The sequence below is a fragment of the Macrobrachium nipponense genome, chromosome 1 (assembly GCF_015104395.2).
Source record: "Macrobrachium nipponense isolate FS-2020 chromosome 1, ASM1510439v2, whole genome shotgun sequence".
Lineage (NCBI taxonomy): Eukaryota > Metazoa > Arthropoda > Malacostraca > Decapoda > Palaemonidae > Macrobrachium > Macrobrachium nipponense.
In genome coordinates, this window is record NC_087200.1 from 14,815,765 (window position 1) to 14,843,219 (window position 27,455).

The 27,455-nt window shown below is 38.0% G+C and overlaps 1 long non-coding RNA gene across 1 annotated transcript; it reads left to right on the top strand.

Moving 5' to 3' along the window:
• Positions 1–1,770: 1,770 nt before the first annotated feature.
• Positions 1,771–17,320, top strand: LOC135219147 (uncharacterized). Its single transcript, XR_010315382.1, has 3 exons — positions 1,771–1,907; positions 3,745–3,991; positions 17,247–17,320. It is a non-coding gene; the product is annotated as an uncharacterized LOC135219147 (long non-coding RNA).
• Positions 17,321–27,455: the final 10,135 nt, after the last annotated feature.

Genomic DNA, 27,455 nt, shown 5'->3' on the forward strand with positions numbered 1-27,455 from the left:
CTCTCCGTTCCAGTTTCATCACTGATTGACTTCATAGGTTCCAGCGTTTGGCCTTTGGTGTAAGTTCTGGATTCTATTCTTCTACAGCAGGGGTTTTCAACCTTTCTTCTCCTCTTCCCCCCCCCCCCCCACCCCCCCCCCCCCCCCCCCACCCCCCCCCCCCCCCCCCCCCCCCCCACGTCCCCGTCCTCGTCCTCTTGCGGGCATTTTGTAATGTCACTTTGTATAACGTGGAAAACCAAAACAGCTCAGACAAACATTCCATCGTGTGTATTTGCAAGTACTGTACTGAAGGGAAGCAAATATACATAACTCTCCAGACACATCCAATAATATTGTGGAACATAAAGAATTCCATAAAAAAAAATAATGAGAATTTTTAATAATTTACCGCTGGCTATGCAGTCAACGTTCCAGGTTCTGGCGCTGAGCTACAAAAACAAAATACATTGTTATTACATCAGCTGCAGAGGGAAAGTTCCTCGTTGGACGAGTGGTTTTCGCGCTCGGCTACCAATCCGAAGTTCGATTCTCGGCGCGGCCAACGTCTAATCAGAGGAATGTATTTCTGGTGACAGAAATTCATTTCTCGATATAATGTGGTTCGGATCAAACAATAAGCTGTAGGTCCCGCTGTTAGGTGACCAATTGGTTCCTAGCCACGTAAAAAATGTGGAATCCTTCGGGCAGCCCTAGGACTTACCTTAGCTGCAAAGGAAGTTAATGAAATGGCTGAAACTGTTTTTCATTAATTATCCTAGTTGGCCCAGGACCAGTACTCATTCGAGACCCAAGGGGAGCGCGTATCCCCCAAGTTGAAACCCCCTTTCTGTTCTACAACGTCGTAAGTAGGCGTAGAAACTAAGAAATTAAGATGAGTAGGCACAGAAATCGATCATGGAGCGATAGCACGTGCTCCATCGTAAGTATCCGACGATAAGGTCATCCATCAACAGGCTGTGTCCAGATGGAACCGGATTCGTGGCCTTTGTAGTGTTTCCGAATCGTAGACTTAGTGCGTAGGACTACCGAGTGTAGTTGGACTACATATATTGCTAGTTTCATGCGATAGCCATTGTTATTAAGCCTTACTGCTGTCGGTGGGTACTGAATTAAATTAAAATTTGTGGGTTCTTATGCATCCGTTTCTTAATGCAAATTTGCTAATAACTTTTCCCAAATAAATAAATGAGTAAAAAAAAAAACTCCATATGTAAATGTACGTCATGGTTTCCGCCATTTGAAAGATCTTGGCAATCTTTTCCTTAGTTTATAGTTTGTCCTACATTGGACGTTCACCTATTTATTCATGTATTTGTGATTATTTTTAAAAGTTTTCATGTCATATTGGGTCCCGCCTCAACAGCGCTTATAAGCTAGACAGCCAGACAGACAAATTTAGCTTTTGAAAACGGAGCTGGAAATAAGTGGTTGCGTTCAATAGGATGCGCATAAAGAACGCAAAAACGTTCCTGAGGGCGAACGCAAATAGTACGCAACTGCCGACATTCGAAAGAAACGGCGATAAATATCTTTCAGTTTTATTTTAACTGAAAATGATTACAAAACGTTTCCCGGAGTACAAAAATGTCCCACCGACGTCGTCTTGAGGCTATTGACTTGATTTGTGAAGGACAATATTGATCCAAAGTCCCACGTACGTGAGAGTCTGAGACAAAGTAATACTGACCTTTTTTTTCGCGCGCTCCAGTGCCGTCGAGGTCAGTATCGAAGTGGCTCGGCTCATGGGCAGACGCTCTCTTGAAAAAAAGAAAGAAGTGCCCCCGGTTGATTTCCGTAACTCGCGTCGACAATTGATCGAGTATTTTTTGCTTTAATTTATTCGTGGCGTTGGACGATGCAGGTGTTTACGACTCTATTACTCTTCTGTTCGCTGGTAACAACAGGTGTGTAGCGAAGATTTACTTGTAGCCGTCGGAGTTTTCGCTCCTCCGAAGATGGAATTTGATTTTCACAGTTAAACCGACACGCCCATTGTTTCAGTTCTGCTTTTGTTTACGCTGATACTTACCCCTCCAAACCCCCTTGCCCCCTTGCCCCCTTGCCCGCCAGCCCCACAATTCACAGAGAGCAAAACGTCAAGGAAACCGAATCCCCTAATGATCACGTTTCCACCTGACCCCGTCAAAAGTTTGCGTCAAAATACGTTCATCCATTCTCGAGATACTTCCGATGATCTGCACATACTTGTTCTCCCTTTATTTATACACACACACACACACACACACACACACACACACACAACTACATATATATATATATACACACGCAAAATGCATCCGTACAAATGCATGTAGAGAACCATTCAAATCGGACCCATCGTCACCAGAGGGTTTGGGTCCAGCAGCTATTCACGTGGCGGTATTTAAACGTGGGGTTAAAAAATACACAGAACGTGGGAACGTAAATAGTGTTGAGAAACTGAGGTCGTGTTTTGCAGAGAACTGTGTAACATACCCTGGGAAATTATCTTTTTGCGGACATTTCGTGAGTGTTCGAGAAATGATGAGGCTCGGTGGACCTCTTCTGTTGAAAAGGGTAAACTTGCCTTTTGAACATTTTAAGATTTATTGGATTCATCACCATTGTGACGCAAATGTACTGACTAGAAGGACAGACGTCATATTGGAAAGGAATAAAAGAAAAGAAACAAGAAAAGGTGCCCAGTTCTACGTCATACTTGATCTGGAATCTCACAAGTTCGATGTTATGAGGGTGTGGCGGTGTTATGTCTTATTCATTTCTTTGCGTTTTGGCATGAAGTCCGATACTGCCATTCGTATGGAATTCTCGAAGTATGTGCACGAGTAGAACTGAATTGATCTTTATCGAAAGCTGTCACGAACTCTGCTTAAAAGAAGGAGAAAGTTAAAAAAAAAAAAGTTACGAAAGATTTAGAGCATTCTTTTTACTTGTACGTCAGTTGTCTTGACTTCAGAGGCTGAAAAAGTGACTTGTTTCAGTGTTTTCAGATGTGTTTCATATTCAGATCCTTCAGCCTTTCTTGTAGCAAAGTGTAGTGTGTATCTGTCAATTTTTGAAGGCTTAGAATTTGGCTGCCTTAACGACAGACCTGGCTTGACACAGTGAAAAGTAAGGTTTTTCTTTCTTATTTGCCGGCAACATTTCTCCAAGTTGTCCATTTCACTGACACACTGTTTTATTAATAAACTTGTGAAGCTTTCACTTCGTGGCACTATACTTGACATCTCTGTATAGTATTCTATGTTATGATTTACCAGTTCTTGTCAGTGTAGTAAGCAAGGAGAGTATATCTTCGTGTTACCTTTTATTCTTCTGCCATTTAAACAGTCAGTCGTTCGTGAATAGCTTCATGGCCCTGTGTTAAGACTTCTTTTGTGCGTACCAACGCTTGCATGCCGCAGATGCTTGTCCCATTACCGGGAGATTATGGCCGCCACTTATTCATAACCGGTTTACCTCAGGTTAACAACTCCTGTCCTAATTCCTGGACTGAATTTGTCATTTTGTTTTATTTTAAGGGAGTGCCATAACTTAGGAGTACAAATTATTTGACCTCATCAAGTCGTCCATCTCAGCATCCTTTTACAGACACGAACACAGTTTCCGTACTGCACTAATACAGAGGAAGCCAGTGATCACTGGCATTAAAATGCGTCTGGGCTCCTTGGAGGGGCTTGAGGTAATATTGCCTGAACGAGTCACTCACTCAGTCATGATCATACATTACTTATCCGTCAGGTATTTGCCTGGAGGTGGAAGGCGAGCGAACAGACGAGCGTCAACAGCTGCTGAAGGGGACACAGCAACCCCTGGAAAGGGCCGACGAGAGGCCTACTGAGATCCGACAGAAACGACAGTCGGACAGGACAGTGCGCGTCCTGTCGTTCCATCGCGGACTGTGGGCGAAGCCTTCCCTCGACAGCTACCTTCGATATAATTTCAGTCACAACATCGTGCACGAACTCTCGGTGTGTTACTGGGTAAGGTAAGGAAGTCCTTTACTTTGTTGCTGTCCCTTAAAGAGATTGATTTATATGCTTAACGTCGTCTCTAACACACTAGAAGTTTATTTAGGTAAATATGCAGAACCTTAAGGTACAGATGTATCAGGGAAAGACCAGACCGGTATGGTGTTGGCCTGCCACCTTGATTCTCAGGCATTCCACTGAGGGGGTGGAAATGTGTATTTCTGGTGATAGAAGTTCACTCTCGACGTGATTTCGTAAGTCACGTAAAGCCGTTGGTCCCGTTGCTGAATAACCTGACTGGTTCCATGCAGTGTAAAAACGCCATACAAACAAATGAACAGACAAACAAAATAATGATGTGGCACATTTTCCAGAATACTCTTATGCCAAGGGGCTACACAAAATTTACCAATACGTCGGAGGATCTTTATGACATAATTTGACTAGTTTTATGACCATATAATTCTTCCTGAGAAACATTGATTTGTAAGAAGAAATGATTCTAGGTGAGTAATACTACCACCCTCTACTCGTAATATGTACTAGAAAGTTACGTGACTTAACGTAGCAAAACAGAATTCTGGAATGTGAATGAATGAATTGTTCCAGCTCAAATTCCAGGTGTCATACAACTATTTTCCCCCCCTTTATTTAGTTCCTCGTTGAATGAGTCGCTTACGTGCTCGACTACCGATCTCAGGGTTCGGGTTCGATTCCCCACTCTGCCAACAAGGAATCAAAGGAATTTATTTTTGGTGATAGAAATTCTTTTCTCGATTAATGTGGTTCGGATCCCACAATAAGCTGTAGGCCCCTTTGCTAAGTAACCAGTTGGTTCCTAGCCCCATAAAAAAATCTAATCCTTCGGGCCAGCCTTAGGAGAGCTGTTCATCGGCTCAGTGGTCTGGTTAAACTAAGATAATGCTTCCCTTCTTTATCTGTAAGTGAGATTCTCTGTCCCTCTCTATATCTATACATATAAATATTCCGGAGAGGCGGTGTCTGAAATGAGAGCAAACCAGGGTTACCCGAGTGGTTTATATGAGGGCTGGTCAAAAGTGGAGGATGACATAAAAGTACAGAAGATTGGAAGGTATTGGACCATGTTAGAGAGAGTAATGTTGAAGTTATTTTGAGGATGTAGTGGTGGCAACGACGTCGAGGATCCAAAGATACAGGATGATGGTGTGGATTACCGTTGACGTTCTGCGGGTTGCTGGTGGTTGAGTTAGGGTCTGTAAGGTAGTTGAACGAGGGAAAGATTCTGAGGGAAGGGCTGATGATGGAGATGTTTTAAAGGACTAATGAGGACAAAACGTTACTCAGTACACCAGCTAAGGTTCATGGAGTATTTTATTGTGAAAATAAGACAGGTGACAGAAGGTTGAAGGGGAGAGAGCACTGTGGGTTTAGTCAAGGAATAGGGCGCGTGGTTAAGTGTATGTTATATAATATTTGCGTTAGAAGTTTGAAAGTAGAGCCAAATAACTGTACAAGGAATACATAGACCTATGACAACATCGGTAGAGCAGTGATGGTATGCTATGCCATAAAGGATGAGTTGCTCAGCGTGATAAGAAGTCTTCATGATGGAAGCAGAGCATGTTGGAATATGTGAATGAGAGAGTGACTGGTGTAGGTCCTCGAAAGACATATTCAGTACGATCTATGAACCTTTATGTATATCTATTACGTTTTTTTATATATCCTGTTCATTTATATACTTCCCTAATGTATAAATGTATGTCATTCTTTTATGTATCATTTAAGATGTGTAATGACCAAAAGCACCTCAATGGCGTGGTTGGTATGGTGTTGGTGTGCCAGCTTGTTGGCCACGAGTTCGATTCTCCGGCATTCCTTTGAGGTGTGAGAGATGTGTATCTCTGGTGATAGACGTGCACTCTCGACATGTTTCGGAAGTCACGTCAAGCCGTTGGTCCCGTTGCTGAATAACGTTACTGGTTCCATGCAACGTAAAAACGCCATACATATAAACAAAGTAATGACCAAACTTCGCCCGTCTGGCAGTCATATTTCGCCAGTACGGCAACGCTCTGTATACATAGCACGCATATAATTGCACCTCTGTAAAAACAGTGTGAATTTGCTAACGCCACTTAGCCATCGAGAACCTGCTTTTGATATCTGGGTGTTTCCTGCATCGCCAACCCTTTTAGTGATCAACTGGTTTGGCGTCAAAGTGAGTTTGAGAAAAATGGACTCCGTGTTATGTCTCCTTGGCGCTTGAATGTCTTTATAGATGAACTGAAGTATAAAGCTGAGAAACGGAATAAGATTTGGGTACAAAGGTATAGGCAAGAAAACAGGGTTGGCTATGATTAATTCACACCGATTTAATCAAGTGATTAAATCATAGATTTTTTCATTAAAAGAATCATAATTTTTTCTAATTAAAAACATTTTTCAGTTTGAAAGCAAACAAATTGAAACATACGGGTTGGAGGTAAATAAAAACTTAAGCATAACTGTGCTGCATCTATTTATTTTGATATGAAAAGAAATTGCAAGTAGTACATACTTTAGGCCAGAACTGGAAACCTAAAAGATAAATCAATAGTAATTCTTGTCATAAAATACATTTTGAGGAGAAAAAAAAAAGTTTTGAAAAAACACCTAACAAATAAAAAACAAATAAGAAAATCAAATGAATAATAAAAATCAAATAAATCAATGATGTTTTTATTTTTTATTATTTTTAAGATACAACAGTTCACCAACCCTGCAAGAAAATGGGTCGTTGATGAAAGTGGAGAGGTTAATAATGTTCTTTTGAAAAATAAATTAGAAACACAAAGGATGTATATATATTAAATGTAGATATGCAAGCAATATTTCCAATGTATGTAACTAAAGAGTTTTTATACTATACGTTTTGATTTTGATTTATATTGATTTTGTAGCAAAATGTTATTTAAGTTTATATTTATATCTTTGTATTAACAGAATTATCCAAATAATGTAAATTATTGGAATGTAGTTGTATTTTCATAATGAAAGATAAGAAAAAACTAATATTTGAAGATGATAGGCACCGACACTTCTCATTGGGCAGAGTGAGGAGAAGCTTAAAAAACTAGAGAAAGGGTTTGAAAGTAGTTTACTAAAGGATAGATGAAGCCATATGTGAGCAAAATGAAGGTTATGAGGTCAGTGGAGACCAGGAAGAGAGATTTGGATCGAGGAAGACCAGACGTTGCTGATTTTTATATATATGTATTTGACGTTATTTCATGGGTAGATAGGAGAAGAAGTGATTCCAAGAATTGGTGGGTCAAATATGGTCAGAAGGGCGTGGGAACCAAGGCTTGGAATACGTGAAAGCATTGGCGAGGTAACTTTTGTGGCAGCTAAGTGGAAGCTGAATGCAAATGACATAGACACTCTGGGGTAGAAGTGATGAATGGTTTGTTTAGCATTGAATTGAAAGAGGGAGAAATCTGGAGAGACACAGAAGAGGTTGAAAGTGTAGTATTGGCCACTTGGAAAGAATGAAGAATTCCTTAAGTTCCAGGAGTATGAAGTGAAGGAAAGGGAAGGTTGTCGCAGCCACAGTGTGAAACTTTATGAGCATGTCAGGGGGTTGACGAACAGCAGATGAACCTTATATGTAGACGAATGAAGCGACTAATGTCGTGGAAGTTTTCGACAAAGGGCTTCATCTACGGTTCAGCACTGAAAGCACGAATATGGTAGTAACATCTGTGTTGCTTTTCCTCTTAAGTCACGCCATCCCCTCTCCACATTTTTATTTCTGAATTTAGAATTACATTCTGTTGCTTCTTTCGAACGAACACCATGTTCGTAATAATGATAATAATAATAATAATAAGAGCAATATCGCTGTCTCTCCCCACACACATACATACATTACTTAAAAGAAGTATCAAAAACCTCGAGATGGAGAAATTGTACTTGAAAATATGAATATCTCACAAACATTCCAATATCACACGCTCTCCCCTTCGCGTGTGTAGGCGACACCAATCCACTGGCGTTCCCAACGGGGCCTCGCCTGTAATTCTCAGTAAATATTTGAACAATGACATCCGATGCCATTGATATGACGAGCCGTCTCGCTGCTGCTGGCTTGGGCAATCGTCCGGTCGATAACCACAATATCTCGGTCGATGTTATTCGTTTCACGTGAACTGAGGTTGTCTTGCCAATTGGTACTAAAGAACTTCAAGCGGAGATGCAGTGCAATGCTGTTCTGGCATTTCAACGCATATTTAATGTTTATTGGTTTATTTTTTCCTTTTCTTTTTTGTTGTTGAGTGAGATCGCCCCTGTCTGTATATCTCTTTCCTTTCTGTTACTACTTTCGAGCGAACACCTTAATATTCTTTGGAAGCTTGAATTTCAAGTCAGTTGGCTCCTGTGGTGGGCTTGTTCCATATGAATAGGGTTCAGCTTCTGAATAATAATAATAATAATAATAATAATAATAATAATAATAATAATAATAATAAAATAATAATAATAATCATAATAAATAATAATAATAATTATTATTATTATTATTTTTGCTCTATCACAGTCATCCAATTCGACTGGGTGGTATTTTAGTGTGGGATTCCGGGTTGCATTCTGCCTCCTTAGGAGTCCATCACTTTTCTTACTATGTGTGCCGTTTCTAGGATCACACTCTTCTGCATGAGTCCTGGAGCTACTTCAGCCTCTAGTTTTTCTAGATTCCTTTTCAGGGATCTTGTGATCGTGCCTAGTGCTCCTATGATTATGGGTACGATTTCCACTGGCATATCCCATATCCTTCTTATTTCTATTTTCAGATCTTGATACTTATCCATTTTTTCCTCTCTTTCTCTTCAACTCTGGTGTCCCATGGTATTGCGACATCAATGAGTGATACTTTCTTCTTGACTTGTCAATCAACGTCACGTCTAGTTTGTTTGCACGTATCACCCTATCCGTTCTGATACCATAGTCCCAGAGGATCTTTGCCTGATCGTTTTCTATCACTCCTTCAGGTTGGTAGCTGATGTTTCTTGCACAGGGTCCAGTGGAGGGCTTTTGCCCTCCACTGCAAGAAACATCAGCTACAAGAAACATCAGCTGCAAGGTAGCTGATGTTTCTTGCACAGGGTCCAGTGGAGGGCTTTTGCCACTGAATCATGCCTCTTTTTGTACTGGTTCTGTGCAAGTGCCGGGCATTCGCTTGCTATGTGGTTTATGGTTTCATTTTTCGTATTGCACTTCCTACATATGGGAGAGATGTTATTTCCGTCTATCGTACTTTGGACATATCTGGTTCTTAGGGCCTGATCTTGTGCCGCTGTTATCATTCCTTCAGTTTCCTTCTTTAGCTCTCCCCTCTGTAGCTATTGCCAATTGTCATCGCTGCTAGTTCTTTAGTCTGTCTCATGTATTGTCCGTGCATTGGTTTGTTGTGCCAGTCCTCTGTTCTGTCTGTCATTCTCCTGTCTCTGTATATTTCTGGGTCTTCGTCTACTTTTATTAGTCCTTCTTCCCATGCACTCTTTAGCCACTCGTCTTCACTGGTTTTCAGATATTGCCCCAGTGCTCTGTTCTCGGTGTTGACGCAGTCCTCTATACTTAGTAGTCCTCTCCCTCCTTTCTTTCGTGTTATGTATAGTCTGTCCGTATTTGCTCTTGGGTGTAGTGCTTTGTGTATTGTCATTTGTTTCCTGGTTTTCTGATCTATGGTGCGGAGTTCTGCCTTTGTCCATTCCACTATTCCTGCGCTGTATCTGATTACTGGCACTGCCCATGTGTTTATGGCTTTTATCATATTTCCGCTGTTGAGTTTTGACTTGAGTATCGCCTTGAGTCTCTGCATATATTCTTTCCTGATCGTGTCCTTCATCTCTTGGTGTTTTATATCTCCTCCTTCCATTATTCCCAGGTATTTATATCCTGTCTCATCTATGTGTTTGATGTTGCTCCATCTGGTAGCTTTATCCCTTCAGTTCTCGTTACTTTGCCTTTTGTATGTTGACTAAGGCGCATTTTTCTATTCCAAACTCCATCCTGATGTCCTCAGATACAATCCTTACAGTCTGGATTAGGGTATCTATTTCCTTGATGCTCTTACCATACAGCTTGATGTCGTCCATGAACATCAGATGGTTGATTTTGTTGCCTCTTTTCTTGAGTTGGTACCCGGCATCCATCTTCTGTAGTACTTTTGTCATGGGGAATCATGGCTACTACGAAGAGTAGTGGGGACAGTGAGTCGCCCTGGAAGATCCCTCTCCTTGATATTAACCTCTGCTAGTCTTATTCCAGAGCTTGTAAGTATTGTATTCCAGTTGCGCATTGTATTTTTGAGAAGCTGATGGTATTTTCCTCTGCCCCATATATTTTCAGGCATTCTATTAGCCATGTGTGTGGTATCATGTCGAAGGCTTTCTTATAGTCTATCCATGCCATGCTTAGGTTGGTTTTCCTTCTCCTACTGTTCTTCATTACCATTTTGTCTATCAGGAGCTGGTCTTTTGTGCCCCTACACTTCCTTCTGCAGCCTTTCTGTTGGTGGGGGATGGTGTTTGTCTCCTCTAGGTAGTTGTATAGCCTTTCACTGATGATACCTGTTAGTAACTTCCACATTATTGGTAGGCAGGTGATAGGCCTGTAGTTACTGGCTATATTTCCCTTACTCTTGTCTTTTTGTACTAAGGATGTTCTTCCTGTGGTCATCCATTTGGGTGCTTGGTGATTTGAGATACAATGCTGGAGTTGTTCTGCTATTCGTGGGTGTAGGGCCTTGAAGTTTTTGAGCCAGTATCCATGGACTTCATCGGGACCTGGGGCTTTCCAGTTTGGCATTTTCTTTAGTTGGTGTCTGACTGTGTCTGTCGTGATGTCTGTGAATCTTTGTTTTATTCTCCCTGTTTCTTCTTCTTGACTTCCTGGAGCCATGTTGCATGTTTGTTGTGTGATACCAGATTGCTCCATATGTTTTCCCAGAGTCTCTTACTTGGTTCGGCTTCAGGAATTTCTGGTGCTTGTCTTCCCCTCTTAGTTGGCTGTATAGTCTTTTCTGGTTGGTGCCGAATAGTTTGTTCTGTTGGTATCCCTTATTCCTGTTCATGTACCGTTGGATCTTGTGTGCTTTGGCCTTAAGCCTCTGTTTTACATCTTCTATTGTGTTGTTTAGTCCCCTCTCTTGTACTTTGTATTTCTCGTTGAGTTCCTCCCTTGTTTTCTTGCTTCTTAGCCTTTTCTCTGCCATCTCTTTCAATTTACTCAAGTCAGATCTCATCACCATGATTTGCTTTTCCAGGCGCCTTTTCCAAGGAGGTTGCTGTTTTGGTTTCTGTTGGGTTGGTTGTGACGGTGGTGTTGTTGTTCGAATCCCCCATCAGTTCTGCAACTAATCTTGCTCCTGCATATGTCAAGTTATTTGTTTCTGTGATACTGGTGGTGTGTATTAGGCCCATTATTTCATTGACCTCACTTGTTTTCTCCCTTAATTTTTTTTTTTGCTCTATCACAGTCCTCCAATTCGACTGGGTGGTATTTATAGTGTGGGGTTCCGGGTTGCATCCTGCCTCCTTAGGAGGTTCCATCCACTTTTCTTACTATGTGTGCCGTTTCTAGGATCACACTCTTCTGCATGAGGCCCGGAGCTACTTCAGCCTCTAGTTTTTTCTAGATTCCTTTTCAAGGATCTTGGGATCGTGCCTAGTGCTCCTATGATTATGGGTACGATTTCCACTGGCATATCCCATATCCTTCTTATTTCTATTTTCAGATCTTGATACTTATCCATTTTTTCCCTCTCTTTCTCTTCAACTCTGGTGTCCCATGGTATTGCGACATCAATGAGTGATACTTCTTCTTGACTTATCAATCAACGTCACGTCTGGTCTGTTTGCACGTATCACCCTATCCGTCCTGATACCATAGTCCCAGAGGATCTTTGCGTGTCGTTTTCTATCACTCCCTCAGGTTGGTGCTCGTACCACTTATTACTGCAAGGTAGCTGATGTTTCTTGCACAGGCTCCAGTGGAGGGCTTTTGCCACTGAATCATGCCTCTTTTTGTACTGGTTCTGTGCAAGTGCCGGACATTCGCTTGCTATGTGGTTTATGGTTTCATTTTTCGTATTGCACTTCCTACATATGGGAGAGATGTTATTTCCGTCTATCGTTCTTTGAACATCTGGTTCTTAGGGCCTGATCTTGTGCCGCTGTTATCATTCCTTCAGTTTCCTTCTTTAGCTCTCCCCTCTGTAGCCATTGCCAATTGTCATCGCTGGCTAGTTCTTTAGTCTGTCTCATGTATTGTCCGTGCATTGGTTTGTTGTGCCAGTCCTCTGTTCTGTCTGTCATTCTCCTGTCTCTGTATATTTCTGGGTCTTCGTCTACTTTTATTAGTCCTTCTTCCCATGCACTCTTTAGCCACTCGTCTTCACTGGTTTTCATATTGCCCCAGTTGCCGATTATGCCCTGCCCTCCTTTCTTTCGTGTTGACGCAGTCCTCTATACTTAGTAGTCCTCTCCCTCCTTTCTTTCGTGTTATGTACAGTCTGTCCGTATTTGCTCTTGGGTGTAGTGCTTTGTGTATTGTCATATGTTTCCTGGTCTGATCTATGCTGCGGAGTTCTGCCTTCGTCCATTCCACTATTCCTGCGCTGTATCTGATTACTGGCACTGCCCATATGTTTATGGCTTTTATCATATTTCCGGCGTTGAGTTTTGACTTGAGTATCGCCTTGAGTCTCTGCATATATTCTTTCCTGATAGTGTCCTTCATCTCTTGGTGTTTTATATCCCCTCCTTCCATTATTCCCAGGTATTTGTATCCTGTCTCATCTATGTGTTTGATGTTGCTCCCATCTGGTAGCTTTATCCCTTCAGTTCTCGTTACTTTGCCTTTTTGCATGTTGACTAAGGCGCATTTTTCTATTCCAAACTCCATCCTGATGTCCCCAGATACAATCCTTACAGTCTGGATTAGGGTATCTATTTCCTTGATGCTCTTATTATTATTATTATATTATTATTATTATTATTATTATTATTATTGGTTGATTCAGCTGCGTTAATTGTATGCATAGAAATAAATCAATCTTGTTTCTCTCTCTCTCTCTCTCTCTCTCTCTCTCTCTCTCTTGCTGATAGCAAGAAAGAAAGAGAGAGAAGACTGATGAATTTCTCATGCAGAATAACAATTGTCCCTTGAATCCACCGTGTTTGACGTGTCCTTCACTGGCACGTTGCTTGCCAGTCTAAGCAACACTGAAAAATCAACAATAAGGAGCCTTGAGAAAGTCCTGTAAGATATGAACGTAGCTGAATCAGCCATTACTTTCAACAGAAGTTGTTTAAAAGGTCAATCTCCCAACTATTATTATTATCATTATTATTTTTTTTTTTTTTGCTCTATCACAGTCCTCCAATTCGACTGGGTGGTATTTATAGTGTGGGGTTCCGGGTTGCATCCTGCCTCCTTAGGAATCCATCACTTTTCTTACTATGTGCGCCGTTTCTAGGATCACACTCTTCTGCATGAGTCCTGGAGCTACTTCAGCCTTTAGTTTTTCTAGATTCCTTATTATTATTATTATTATTATTATTATTATTATTATATTATTATTATTATTATTATTATTATTATTATTATTCTAGAACCGACTCTCTTGGAATTACTTGCTGAAGGTTTGTGTCCTGTCATTGATAGGAATTTAAGATGTTCTGTTAAGTAAGGGTCTGTGTAGTGTTTTCAACGTCAAAAACCGACCTGTGATGGTTTCAGGAACGAATCATTATTATTGCTGTTCATAAAGACCTCATAATCGCACGAGACACTTCTATGTGCAATGGTGGAGAAATCCGCAAATAGCGAAAATCTTACTGGTTCTGCCCGTGAAGCGAGGCTGGTTACGCCCGTAGACTTAGTTACTTTACGAATTTATCATAATACTTAAAAAAAAAACACTAGCTTTCTATATATTTTTGATATATGTATATTTGCAATGACGCTATTATGAATTTCTTCACTTTCATTATCATTATATCATCATTGTTCAGAAGATGAACCCTACTCCTTGGGAACCATTCCCACCAAACAGGCCGCTGGAGGAACTAGCAATTTATATACCAATCCTTACTAAAAGCATATTTATCTGCTGCTTCAAATAAGTGACTCGCTAGTGTTTTTTTTTTTTTTTAACTATTATGATAAATTCGTAAAGTAACTAAGTCTGCGGGCAGAACCAGCTCCGTTTCAGGGAATCCCTTCTCACCCCCTCTCCCTTCGGAGCGGTGGTTGGGGCGAGGTAGGATGAAACTCCATTATAAAACCATCCTAGGGGTCCCCACCATAACCCTGGCAAGTTTCATGGCCATCGGACAAGCCGTTTGGCCGTGATTGTATAGCAAGGTGAGGTTCCTTCATTTGAAAGAAAGAACAGAATGAAATAGGAAACACAAAAAAGAAGAAATTAGATATGAGAAAAGAAGAAAAAATAAATGAACAACTTAATAAATAAACAGATAAATTAATACGATGTGAAAATATTGCATGAAAATGTTGAAATACAAATAAGAGTGTTCTTATGGCTTTCACAAAATAATTTATTAAAAAAAGAATGACTTAATTGGCAAAAAACGTACTCCCGTCAGTGCCCCTCACGTGGTGTGCTGTAGGCAATACCCAAGGTTCTCCGCATCGCCCCTCGGGGCCCCCGTAGCTCCAACCCCTTTCATTCATTTTACTGTACCTCCGTTCGTAGTCTCTTTCTTCCATCTTTCTTTCCACCCTCTCTCCTAGCAATTGCTCCATAGTGGAACTGCTTTGAGGTTTTCCTACTGCTGCACCTTTCAAACCATTTTATACTCTCCATTTCCCTTTCAACGCTGAATGACCTTAAAGGTTCCAACGCTTGGCCTTTGGCCTAAATTTTACGTCCTATTAAAGCAGTCACACCGAGATAAAACGTAGAAAATGATGTGATGCTTTTTTAAGGCTAAACTCCAGTAAAAAAAAAAAAAAAAAAAAAAAAAAAAAAAAAAAAAAAAAAAAAACTGCTATAATCGTCGACGAAAAATACAGTTGGTAACGGCGCTGGCCTCGTCATATCTGGAGCCAGCTTTATTCGCTCCCCGTCAGGGTTCGATTAGTGACTACAGTGATTACCACCACGAGTGACTTTGACTTTTTTTTTCAATCAACAGTTGCGTCTGATCTGATAACCTCTTTCTCTATCTCCTTTGTTGCTTCGAGACTTGAGAACCTTTGGTGTTTTACCGGCGAATCGCTTTGACTTGCAGAATGTATTCTGATCCTGCTATGAAGTAGATTTCCATGACAACTTTTTTTGAACGATGAATTTTGTTTATTGATGAGGTCCGGTTTTAATACAGTTCCTATTTTTTAAGATTGATTTTAATTATATTCTTTTCATTTATGATGTAGGTTTGAATGACAATATTTTGTTTTTAAATCAGTTTAATGACTGCTCTAATTCATGAGATGAATTTCGACTACAATTCCCGTTGTTGGATGAGTTTCAATAGCTTTTCCTATTTATGAGGTAGATTTTGATTATAATTTATCTTTTTAAATTTATTGGAATTACTATTCCTAATTTACAAGTTCAATTTTGAAAACAATTCCTGTTTTTACAAGAAAATTTTTATGCCAATTCACGCATATAAAGCAAAGTGTAATTACAGTTCCCTTTGTGCAATGAATTCAGAAGAATCTTTTTATCCAAAGGAAGAACACTTACTACGATATTCCCTCTTGTAGTTTCCATCCTTTGCCGTTAGTTTGGAAGAGTTCAGAGGTCTATATAGGCCTCTTTACACCCTTCGACACCTCACAACACTTCGGATACACTTGGGGCTAAGTGTTGGCATAGGAACAAGTCATTCTTGATCAGACCAAAGGACACCTCCAGTCATAAATTTAGTCCCTGTAAATGAGGCAGATTTCGAGAACAGTCCTCATTCATAAAATCCGATGAATCAGGCTGTAGTTTCTTAAAAAAGAAAGAGTTCCTGACTTCCTGTCAGTGAAATCAATTTTGTAAGCAAGCGGTGTGTACTATTAGAAAGAAATTTGTGACGCCCAATTTGGGAAAAAAGCCTATAACTTTAAAGTATTCTAATATTCACAGTCTTTTATGTAATATATTGCATATATGATATATATTATATAAATATATATATTAATATATTACTTATAATATATTAGATAAGATCTTTACAATTTTAAACATAATATTATATATAAAACATATATATATAGATATATTATCATATTATGTTTATAATAGATTACATATATATATATATATATATATAATATATATATATATATATATATATACATATATATATTATATACTATATATAAATATATATATATATATATATATATATATATATATATATATGTATATGAGAGAGAGAGAGAGAAAATGGAAAATTTTCAAAAACCATCTAAATATGAAGCAAATTTTGAAAAGTATATTTCTGGGTGTAAAACAAGCCCTACAATTAGAGTAATTCTGAAAAGTTATATAATAACTAGAATAATTTCTGAACAGTTTATTTAACTACAGTCAGTTCTGAAAAAGGAAGGTATATGTAATTTAAAATATATTATGAAAGCAATTTACATAGCTAGAGAAACTGCTGATAGTATATATATATATATATATATCTATATATATATATATATATATATATATATATATATATATATATATATATAATACATATATATTATATATATATAGATATATATATATATATATATATATATATATATATATATATATATATATATATTTATATATACATAATATATATATATAACTCTATGTATATTTATATATATATATATATATATATATATATATAAAATACCTATATATATAATACTATATATATATATATATATATTTATAATATATGTGTGTGTGTGTGTGTGTATATATACTAAAATAAATTATGAACACAATTTATATAAGTTGAGAAATTCTGAGGTCAGATATATATATATATATATATATATATATATATATATATATATATATATATATATATATATATAACTAAAATCAGTTACGACAAGTTATACAAACTAGGGTAAATTCTAAAAAAAAAAAAATTTCATGTATAATCTGAACTAAGTTATGATGGAAACGATTGATATAACTAGAGACAATTTTGAAAAAAAAAAATCCCATACAAACTTTCCTCTTCAGTTTTACATCTGCTCAAAAAATAAATTAAAAAATTTTTTTTTCAGGTTCGAAAGATTCGTAAGGTTGAACGTCCACTTCTCTTACAACAACATTAACAGCGACGATAATAATGACGCTTCGGAGTCTGTAAGTATAATCTAATCTCTTCTTTGAGTGCAGTCCTCTCTCTCTTCTTTTCCTGTGCTACTGATCGTCTGCAATGCGCTATCACGTCTGATAATTGTTTTATCACAATGAAAATTTTTTTGGAGTTTTTATTACTTTCCACTTATCCATTATTTTCCTTTATTTTTTATTTCTTTTTTTTAGTCCGTTATCACGTCTGTTAACTGTTTTATCGTGTATCACACACACACACACATATATATATATATATATATATATATATATATATATATATATAGATATATATATAATATATATATATTTGTCATCATGACGAAGGCCCCACCAGTGGCCCGGCACCTTGATGTGGTGGTGGGGCTTGTGTGGTGCAAGGATGAACTGGGCTACAGTAGCGTAGTGCTCTACCCTGCAGGTCTAACCATGCTACACATGCCAGTTCTGAGCATCCCAGACTAAGCTCGGTCCACTTTTGAGCCTTATCCTATTTTCAATCCTTAACTTCTTCCCCTATCACGAGTGACCATTAACCTTGGACCTACATTGGATTACGGCTCTGACTGCTCCTCTGATTTGATGGAGGGTGAAGAGGACTGACATGTCTCTCCACCCGTAGAATTCGAGTACCTGACGTGCCCGAGCGAGGGGAAAGTCTTATGTCAAACATGGCCCCCAGAGCTGGGTCTGATCTCGACGGACTGATGACGCCTCAAGTTCTGGGAGCCATGTGTATAACCAGGTTGTAGCCTCTAGGGGTGGCCACTTAAAGTTGCATAACACATCCCTCCCCTTGTTGGGCTCCGTTTTTACTGAGGAATATGGTGGGCGGAGGACTACCTGGCTGAAAAATTACAGTACTCGTATCTATGGATGATACATTGGCCCCCATTGTTGACCACCCTGGAATGGACTTGGAACTGGCTCAGGAAAGTGTAAACAAAGAAGTAAACGATGATTCTAGATCCGTAACCACGTCAAATATAATAACTATGGAACCGTACTTAATGCCACAAAAGGAAATTCCTCCAGTAATAAATGAAAAAAAGGAAAAAAAAAAAAAAAAAAAAAAAAAACAAAATATTAATTGTTAATTTTCGAAACAGACGACCTGAAATACAGAGCAGATCCTAGTACACTTTGACTCATTATTTGGATATGGCACTTGGCCAAGATACTTAGTTTTTAAAACAGAAACCGAGCTGACAGCTGCTAAATTTGAAAATATTTTATTAGCTCAGTACCCAACCAAAGAAATGACATTTAGATCTATAACAAGAAAAGAATGGATAGTGGAAGCTACCACAAAACTTCAACTCAGCAAAATTATCAAATGCTTAATAATATGAATGGGTAAATGTCACAGTGAAAGACATGACAAGTTGAACAGCATTGAGGGAACAGTAATGTTACCACCCAATAATGATTGTGATGGCCTACCAGATGAGACATTGTTATTGAACTCATTAAAAATTAGATATCCTAATATTGAAACGTAAAAGTATATGAAATCCCACAAATAAAAAGACAGCAGGGAAAAAAATTGAGAATAGCTAAAATTAAATTTGAAGGGCAGACACTTCCACCTAATATTAAAATAGAAGGCCAGAGAAGAGAGGTATTACCCCATGTACCAAAGCCTCTTCAATGCACAAATTGCTCTAAGTATGGACATACAAAAAATAAATGTAGAAATGAACCACCAATTTGTGCATTCTGTGGGTTTCAGAAGATCATGAAACCACCTGGAACTGTGGCGTTCCCAAATGTTGTAATTGTGGACAAGACCATCATGCGAGATCAAAGATATGCCCATTCTACATATATAATACTGAATTAAAACTACTAATAAGCAGGTCTGGCATGTCAATTCCAGAAGGAAAACAAGAATTAAAATCAAGATTGGTTTAATAGACCTTGCTAGAAAATAAATCATATCGAGACGCTGTAGAAAAAGTAATGCCCAAGAAACACTTTTATAATACCTGGAAAAACTAATGAAAAACAAACAACAACGAGGTCATCAAACTTAGAAATTAACAAAAAATCTCTTGGAGAATCTAGCAATACAGTATCAATAAGCAACCCTTATGACGTACTAATGAAAGATGAAGAATTGCCATCTCTAGACACTGGAAATGAAGATCATGCTGAACAAACAAGAAGAAAACGAGAAAGAGAAATAATTTCCCCCCCCCAAAAACTCTAATTAATACTAATGACGTCAAGAAGAAGAAAATGCCTAAAATCAACAGGAAAACATCCCCTAATTTAGATAATAATGAGAAATAAGTCCTTCACCAGTCTTTCCAAGTAAATTTCAAGCAATGAATTCTTCTATAGTTTTTTCAAAGTAAATCTGAAGAACTAAACCCTTCGCCAGTCTTTCCAAGAAAATTAAAGACAATTTCAATCTGTCCAAGGAAGACAAAACGATAATTGGTGAATGTCAGCAGTGTATCCAAGAAGGCGTAACACTCCAACTGAATCTCACCCATGAACGGTGTGGATTGCCATACATGTTTTTTTGCAGATTGCAAAAAAAAGAAACCTTTAATAAAGAAAAATTGATAAACGTGTAAGGAATTTCTTAGCCAGAAAGATAACATCTCAAGCCAGCTGAATTACATACCAAAGATTGTATGTGTATTAGACACTTACAGTACTATCGTGAGAGTAAAAATAGCAGTGTTAGACAATTTCTTAGCCAAACAAGAAGAAATTAAATTCACCACTGAATCAGAAGATAACACAGAAATGTCAAAAACCCAAAAAGAAAATTAAAGCTAATTAAGCGAATAATTACCCATAGTTTAAAAAAATATATAATTTATATATATATATAAAACCAACTATACAAAATAATCTTTTAACTTTCGTTCCATTCAATTATACTATTATCCAATGGAACATAAACGGTCTGAAAACACGAATGCACTTGGGTGAAATACAAAGACTCCTAAAGCAACATGAACCAATGTGCATATGTTTACAACACGTTATAATCCAGTCCCATCAATATGTAATTACTTTCTGGCATCCTCCGTTTCAGGAGAAGGCAAGTTAGGAACAGCATATGTTCATAATCGTGTAACCTATGATAAAGTTACAGTTAACAATAATTCATTTCAAATATCTTCAATTCGCCTGCATATGATAAACAAACTAGCATTTTAGTCTGCAGTCTATATAATCAACCTAATGAAATTATGATATGGCTCAATTATCAAATATTTTATCACAATTCATGAGCCAATTCTAGTTTTAGGTGATTTTAATGCTCACCACCCTTTCCACCCTTTATGGGATGCCAGTACCATCGACGCAGATAGAGCAGGTAAAGACATAGAAAATCTAATACTTAATTACAACTACTGTTGTCTGAATGAAAATGAAATCCCAACATACTTTTCAAAAACTCATGGGACCCTATCATCTGTAGACCTGTCTATTTGTTCCACTTCGTTAGTAGACAGATTAGAATGGAATACTCTGGATGACCTTTATACAGTGATCACTACCCAATCGTAATCACATGTCTTGAAGATAATCATCAACAATTTGTACCAAAATTTAATTTTAAAAAAGCTGATTGGGAAAAGTATGATTTAATTACCAAAAATGTTTCCCCTTTCCAAAGTAACAATGATCACAATGAAATTAATGAATATTTTACAGATTTCGTAATTAGTTCTGGAAATAAATCAATACCAATGACAACTTGTAAGCCAAAAATAAATCCTGTTCCATGGTGGTCTAGAGAACTTTCAGATATTATCAAACTGAAGCACAAGATGAGTTAGACGATTAGACAGACTAAACCAAAGATATAACAAATTATATAAAAAGTAATAGATATACATTGAAAGGGTTAGTATTAATAGCTATGGAAATTGATTATATCAAACCTTTATTGAATAAAATATCTGCTCAATTCAGGAAAAAAGTTATTAGCAATAGGAAATCATCTTGGCATAATTACGTCGCAGACTTCTCCGTGACACTGTTTAAACAGATGTGGGATAGATTTAGAAAAATTAATGGCAAATATAGTCGATCACCTAGATCCCCAATATTACATAATGGGAAAAAAGTTCATGATTTAAAAGATATATCAAATATAATAGGTCGCCACCTAGAATCAGTAGGCAATAGCCTGAATTTAGATGAACATTTTCGCATTAGGAAAAAGAATGAAGAGAAACATATAATTAATTTTTGAAACAAGTCAACAATTATACTACAAGTCCCATTTACATTAGAATGAATTTGATGCTGCACTAAAAACTACTTCCCAAAGCATGGAAACATGCTATTTTAATTCCTATACCCAAAACCTGGCAAAGATCCAACATCAGTACATAATTATAGACCTATATCACTAACTAGTTGTCTTTGTAAACTCATTGGAAAAGATGGTAAATAATAGACTCATATGGTATTTAGAGAAAAATAAAGTTCTAGCAGCAACTCAATCTGGAAGTAGGAAAAATCATTCAACATTAAACTCATTAACATCACTAGAAGATCAAATCAAAAGAGGATTTGTACAAAAGAAAATTACTGTCGCAGTGTTATTCGACATTCAAAAAGGCTTATGATACACATGGAGATATTCAATCTTTAAAACCAAAATCTCTACATGACATAAAATTCTAAGGGGTGAACTCCCAATTTTTTATATCGAAAGTTCCTAACAGAAAAAAGAACATTCCAGACTAAAATTGAAACGGGTATTATCAGAAACTTTGAAATAAAAGAAGGTATCCCACAAGGCAGCGTAACTAAGCAGCACATTATTTGCATTAGCAATCAATAATATTTGTTAAAATGCTTCCAAAGATGTAAACAACAGCTTATATGTTGATGATTTTGCCATTTTTTACACTTCAAACAACCTACGCCACATCCAAAGAATTTTAAATATCTCCATAGCTAAAATTGAACAATGGGCATTATCTGTTGGATTTAAATTTTCTGTTGAAAAAACACAAGCAATAACATTTTATAAGGATCAGCGCTGGCTCAAAAATCAAGTTATATCTCTTACCATAAATAACACTCCCATCCAATTTTATCCAGAAGTCAAATTTTTAGGCTTATATTTTGACAGTCATTTGAACTGGAAGGCCCATGTGAAACATACCAAAGCAAAGGCCTTGAAAGCTTTAAATATATTTAAAAAATTAGCCCACACTTCATGGGGTGCTGATAGAGAAACATTATTGGAAACGTTTATAAGGCTACAGTTCTACCAATATTAGAATATGGCAGTCCAATTTATAGTTCTGCTAGTGAGACAACTCTCAAAATGCTAGACCATTGCATCATCTTGGGCTTCGTTTAGCCACTGGAGCATTCAAATCATCACCAGTCCAATCGTTGATTGTAGAAAGTGGAGAAATGCCACTATCTTATAGATTCAAAATAACAATAATGTGCAGAGCTTTAAAAATTGTAAATAGTCCAGCAAAAACCAAAGATTTATTTAAAGATCCAGATTGTTTCTGGAATACAAAAATTATCCCATCATTCCCCGTTAGAGCTAATAGATTATTTAATGACAATGACCTTTATAATATTAAATTTTACAATTTTAGCAAAATAATGCCCCCATGGTTGATAAGTGCTCCCCAGATATGTAGGAAATTGTGTACAATACCCAGTAATAAATTGAATAATCCCCTTGCTATGAAACAATATGCTCTGGAACATATCAAGATACACAATAATCTTCTTCTTCTTCCCAGCTTGTTCCCATTTTTATATGGGGTCGCCGTTTCGGATGAGCCGTTTCCATCCATTTCTATCTTGTGCTTCTGCCTCATCAATTCCCTTCTCATTTAAGTCTCCTCTCCACAGTCCTTCCATCTCTTCTTGGTCTCCCTCTTTTTCTTCTTCCTTGCACCTCCACCCCCATAGTATGTCTCCCCAGCGTGGTCCTCTATCTCCTCAACAGGTGTCCCATACCATCTCAGCCTCCCCTCCTGCACTTTCTTTGATACTTCCACCACCTTAGTTGACCCCCTTATGTAGTCATTTCTGATCCTATCCACTCTTGTTACCCCAGACATCCACCTAAGCATTCTCATTTCTGCCACATCCATCTTCTTCTGCTCTGCTTTTCTCATGCTTGCTGTTTCCGTACCATACAGCATTGCTGTTCTTACCACCGTCTTGTGAAATCTTCCTTTTAACCTAGCGGCACTCTTTTGTCACAAAGAACTCCTGAGGCCGCTCTCCAGTTGTTCCAGCCTGCCTGTACCCGATGTTTTACTTCTTCTTCCATACTTCCTCCAGCGTTAACAAAAGATCCCAAATACTTAAACTTATCAACTCTCCTTATTTGCTCTCCACCAAGCTGAATACTTTCTCTATCATCCCCCTCAGTGGTGGTACACATATATTCTGTCTTGGATCTACTTATTCTCATTCCTCTGTCCTCCAGTACTTGTCTCCATCTTTCCAATTTCACTTCCAGATCTTCCCTGCTCTCTGCACACAGAACAATATCATCCGCATACAATATGTTCCATGGTACTGTCTCCCTTACTTCCTCTATTATAACATCCATCACTATGTTAAAGATAAATGGGCTCAGAGCCGACCCCTGGTGTAATCCTACTCTCACCTCAAAACCTTTCTGTCTCCCCAACACTGCTCCTCACTCTGGTAAATACATTCCGGTACATCTCTTGTATCAATCGCACATACTTCTCTGGCACCATCTTCTCCCTCAGGCTCCTCCATACCTCTTGTCTCGGGACTCGGTCATAAGCCTTTTCAAGGTCAATGAATACCATATGTAGGTCCCTTTGTCTTTCCTCGAATTTCTCCATTATTTGCCTCAGACAAAATATACCATCTGTTGTTCCCCTTCCCTTCATAAATCCCATCTGCTCTTTACCTATTTGTACTTCTCTCTCAGTCTAGCGTCTATCATCCTTTCCAGTATCTTCAAAGTGTGGGACATCAATTTAATGCCCCTATAATTACCACACTCTTGGACATCGCCTTTCCCTTTAAAAATTGGGATCAATATACTCCCACGCCACTCATTTGGTATCTTTTCCTGTTCAAGGATCTTTATCATAAGATCGTACAGTATATCCACTCCTTCATCTCCTATGCTTTCCATGCCTCCACTGGGATCATGTCTGGTCCGGTTGCCTTCCCATTCTTCATCTCTTTCAGTGCATTTAGTACCTCTGCCTAGAAAACCTCATTACCATGCCAATGTTCACTTGCCCATCCTCTCTTATTAGTCTATTATTTTCTTCATTTAACAACTGTTTCGAAATATTCTTTCCATCTCTTCACAATGTCTTCCTCCTTTCTAAGCACTACACCCTCTTGATCCTTTATTTGTTTGATATGTGTTATACTTTGGTGCTCTTTATTTCTAGCCTTTGATAGCTTGATCATCTTCTTTAATCCTTCCTTTGTCCCCAGCTCATTATACACTCATCATACGACTTTGCTTTTAGCTTGGGCTACCACTTTTTCACCACCTTGTTTTTCTCTCTGTACCTATTTCTGTCTTCCACTGACTGTGACTCTTCCCATCTTTTCTTTGCTTCCTTCTTATCTTTTACTACTTTCTCAATGTCTTCATCCCACCATCCACTCTCCTCCTTTTTCTTCCCCATATGATACCAGATGTCTCTCCTAGCAGCTCCTTTGCCATGCCTTCTTATTACTGCTGCATTTCGTGCCCACCATTCTTGTAACATCTTCAAACCCTATATCAATATCCTCCAAACCCTCCTCTTAAACTCTCTCTTCTTATCCCCTTCCTTCTGTAATTCGTACCATTTAATTTTCCTTATCCCTTTAGCTTTGGTTTTTCTTTCCCTTTTCAACTTCAAGTCCATACATAGCAGCCTGTGTTGGGGGGCTAACATGGTCGCCTGGAATAACTTTGCAGTCTTGACCTCCACCAGATTTATCCTTTTATACAAGAAATAGTCTATCTGGGAGAATCTTCCCCCACTCCTATATGTTATTAGGTGTTCCCTTTTTCTTCTCAAAGAATGTGTTTTACTATTTGCCATGTCGAATGACACAGCAAGTCCACTACACTCTCTCCTTCTGGGTTTCTCTCCCCAATTCCATGGCCCCCATGCACCCGCCCAATCGCCTCATTTTCACTTCCGACATGGCCATTCAAATCTGCCCAACTATCACCCTCTCATGCTCTTCCAGTTCTTGCATTTTTCCATCCATGTCTCTCCAGAAATTTCCCTTTCTCTTCTTCTGTGCAACCAACTTGTGGTGCATAGGCGCTTATAATATTCAGAATCTCTCCTCCATAACACATCTTCAATCTGATGATACGGTCATTCTTTCTATGCACTTCTATTACCGAGTTCTTTAGTTCCCTGACAGTACTATGCCAACTCCATTTCTACCTTGTTTATTTGCTCCACTATAATATAGCTTATATCCATCTCCCAACTCTTTAGCTTTATTTCCTTTCCACCGCGTTTCTTGCACACACACAACATACTTTCTTTTCTCTCATCAAGTTCAGCCAATTCTCTACCTCTTCCCAGTCATGGACCCAACATTTAGCTGACATACTCTGAACCCAATGTGAGCTCGCTTCTTTAGCTGCACCTGCTCCTGATGCAGTAGCCCTCGCCTTACCACAAGAGTAGGGCGATGTCTCTGTGCGTTCGTTTACGGAGTACGCCCTAGCATTACCTCTTTATTTCCTATTTCGGCTCATTCATTTTTGGTTTTGGCACAGATTTTTACAGCGGATGCCCTTCCTGACACCAACCCTCCCTATTTATCCGGGCTTGGGACCGGCACCCATAAGGACTTGGTTGCCCCCCCAGGTGGCTAGGTTATCAAGATACACAATAATAATCACATATATACTGATGGTTCCAAAGATGATATGGGAGTTGGATTCGCCGTTTACGGAAACAATATAAAGATCCAAGTCTCCTTACAAAGCAAAGCATCAGTATTCACTGCTGAATTACTAGCAATAAAAACAGCATTAACAACTATATCTGGAAAACCAGTTTAGTGAAGTAACCATCTTTAGCGATTCACTAAGTTCAATAACTGCAATAAGCTCTTATACTCCAAAAAACAAAATTGTAAATGAAATTAGACATATATTACATGAAATGAAAAGACAAAAAATATCTGTTACTCTATGTTGGATACCATCTCATTATGGATTAGAAGGCAATGAAAAAGCAGACACTTATGCAAAAGAGGCTAGAACACTCCCAATATCAGCAGAATTATCGCCACTAGAAGATTATATTAGGCACAGCAAGTCGGTTATTAAGAAAAAATGGCAAAATAACTGGGGGGAAAACCATCCTACCAATAAATTAAGAGAAATAAAAGAAACTGTAGACCCGTGGCCATCATCCTATCAGAAATGCCGCAAGAATTCAGTAATATTGACACGGCTAAGAATTGGTCACACCAAACTGACACCATGGTTACCTAATGAGTAACCCCCATGCCCCTATACCTATGTGCGAAATATGTAATGTACAAATAACAGTAAAACATATTTTTAAAATCTGTCCAAAATATAAAACCCAAAGAGACATATTATTCAGAAGATATTCTTTTAAAGAAATATTATCAGAAAGTGACAAATTTTCACTTTTTAATATTTTAAAATTCCTTAAATTTAATAATTTATACTAGATAAAATATAATATAGTATTTATAATATATTCCAGATAGTAAATATTTATTTTTTAGATAATATATATTCCAGATAATAAATATTTATTTATTTATTTTTAATAATAATTTATACTGATTTTAAATAACATGTCTAATCCTTCGGGCCAGCCCTAGGAGAGTTAATATTAACTCAGTGGTCTGGTTAAACTAAAGTAAAAAAAAAAAAAAAATCATGACGAAGGATTTCCCTTGAATAGTGGGCGATAGCGCCATCAGTGCACCTCATACGGTGTACTGTAGGTATTACGTCAGGTTCTTTGCAGCGTCCCCTCGGCCCCTGGCTGCAATACCTTTCATTCCTTTTACTGTACCTCCGTTCGTATTCTCTTTCTTCCACCTTCCTTTCCACGCCTTTCAAACCTTTTTTTTATTTGCTCTGAATTTCTATTTCATCGCTGAATGACCTA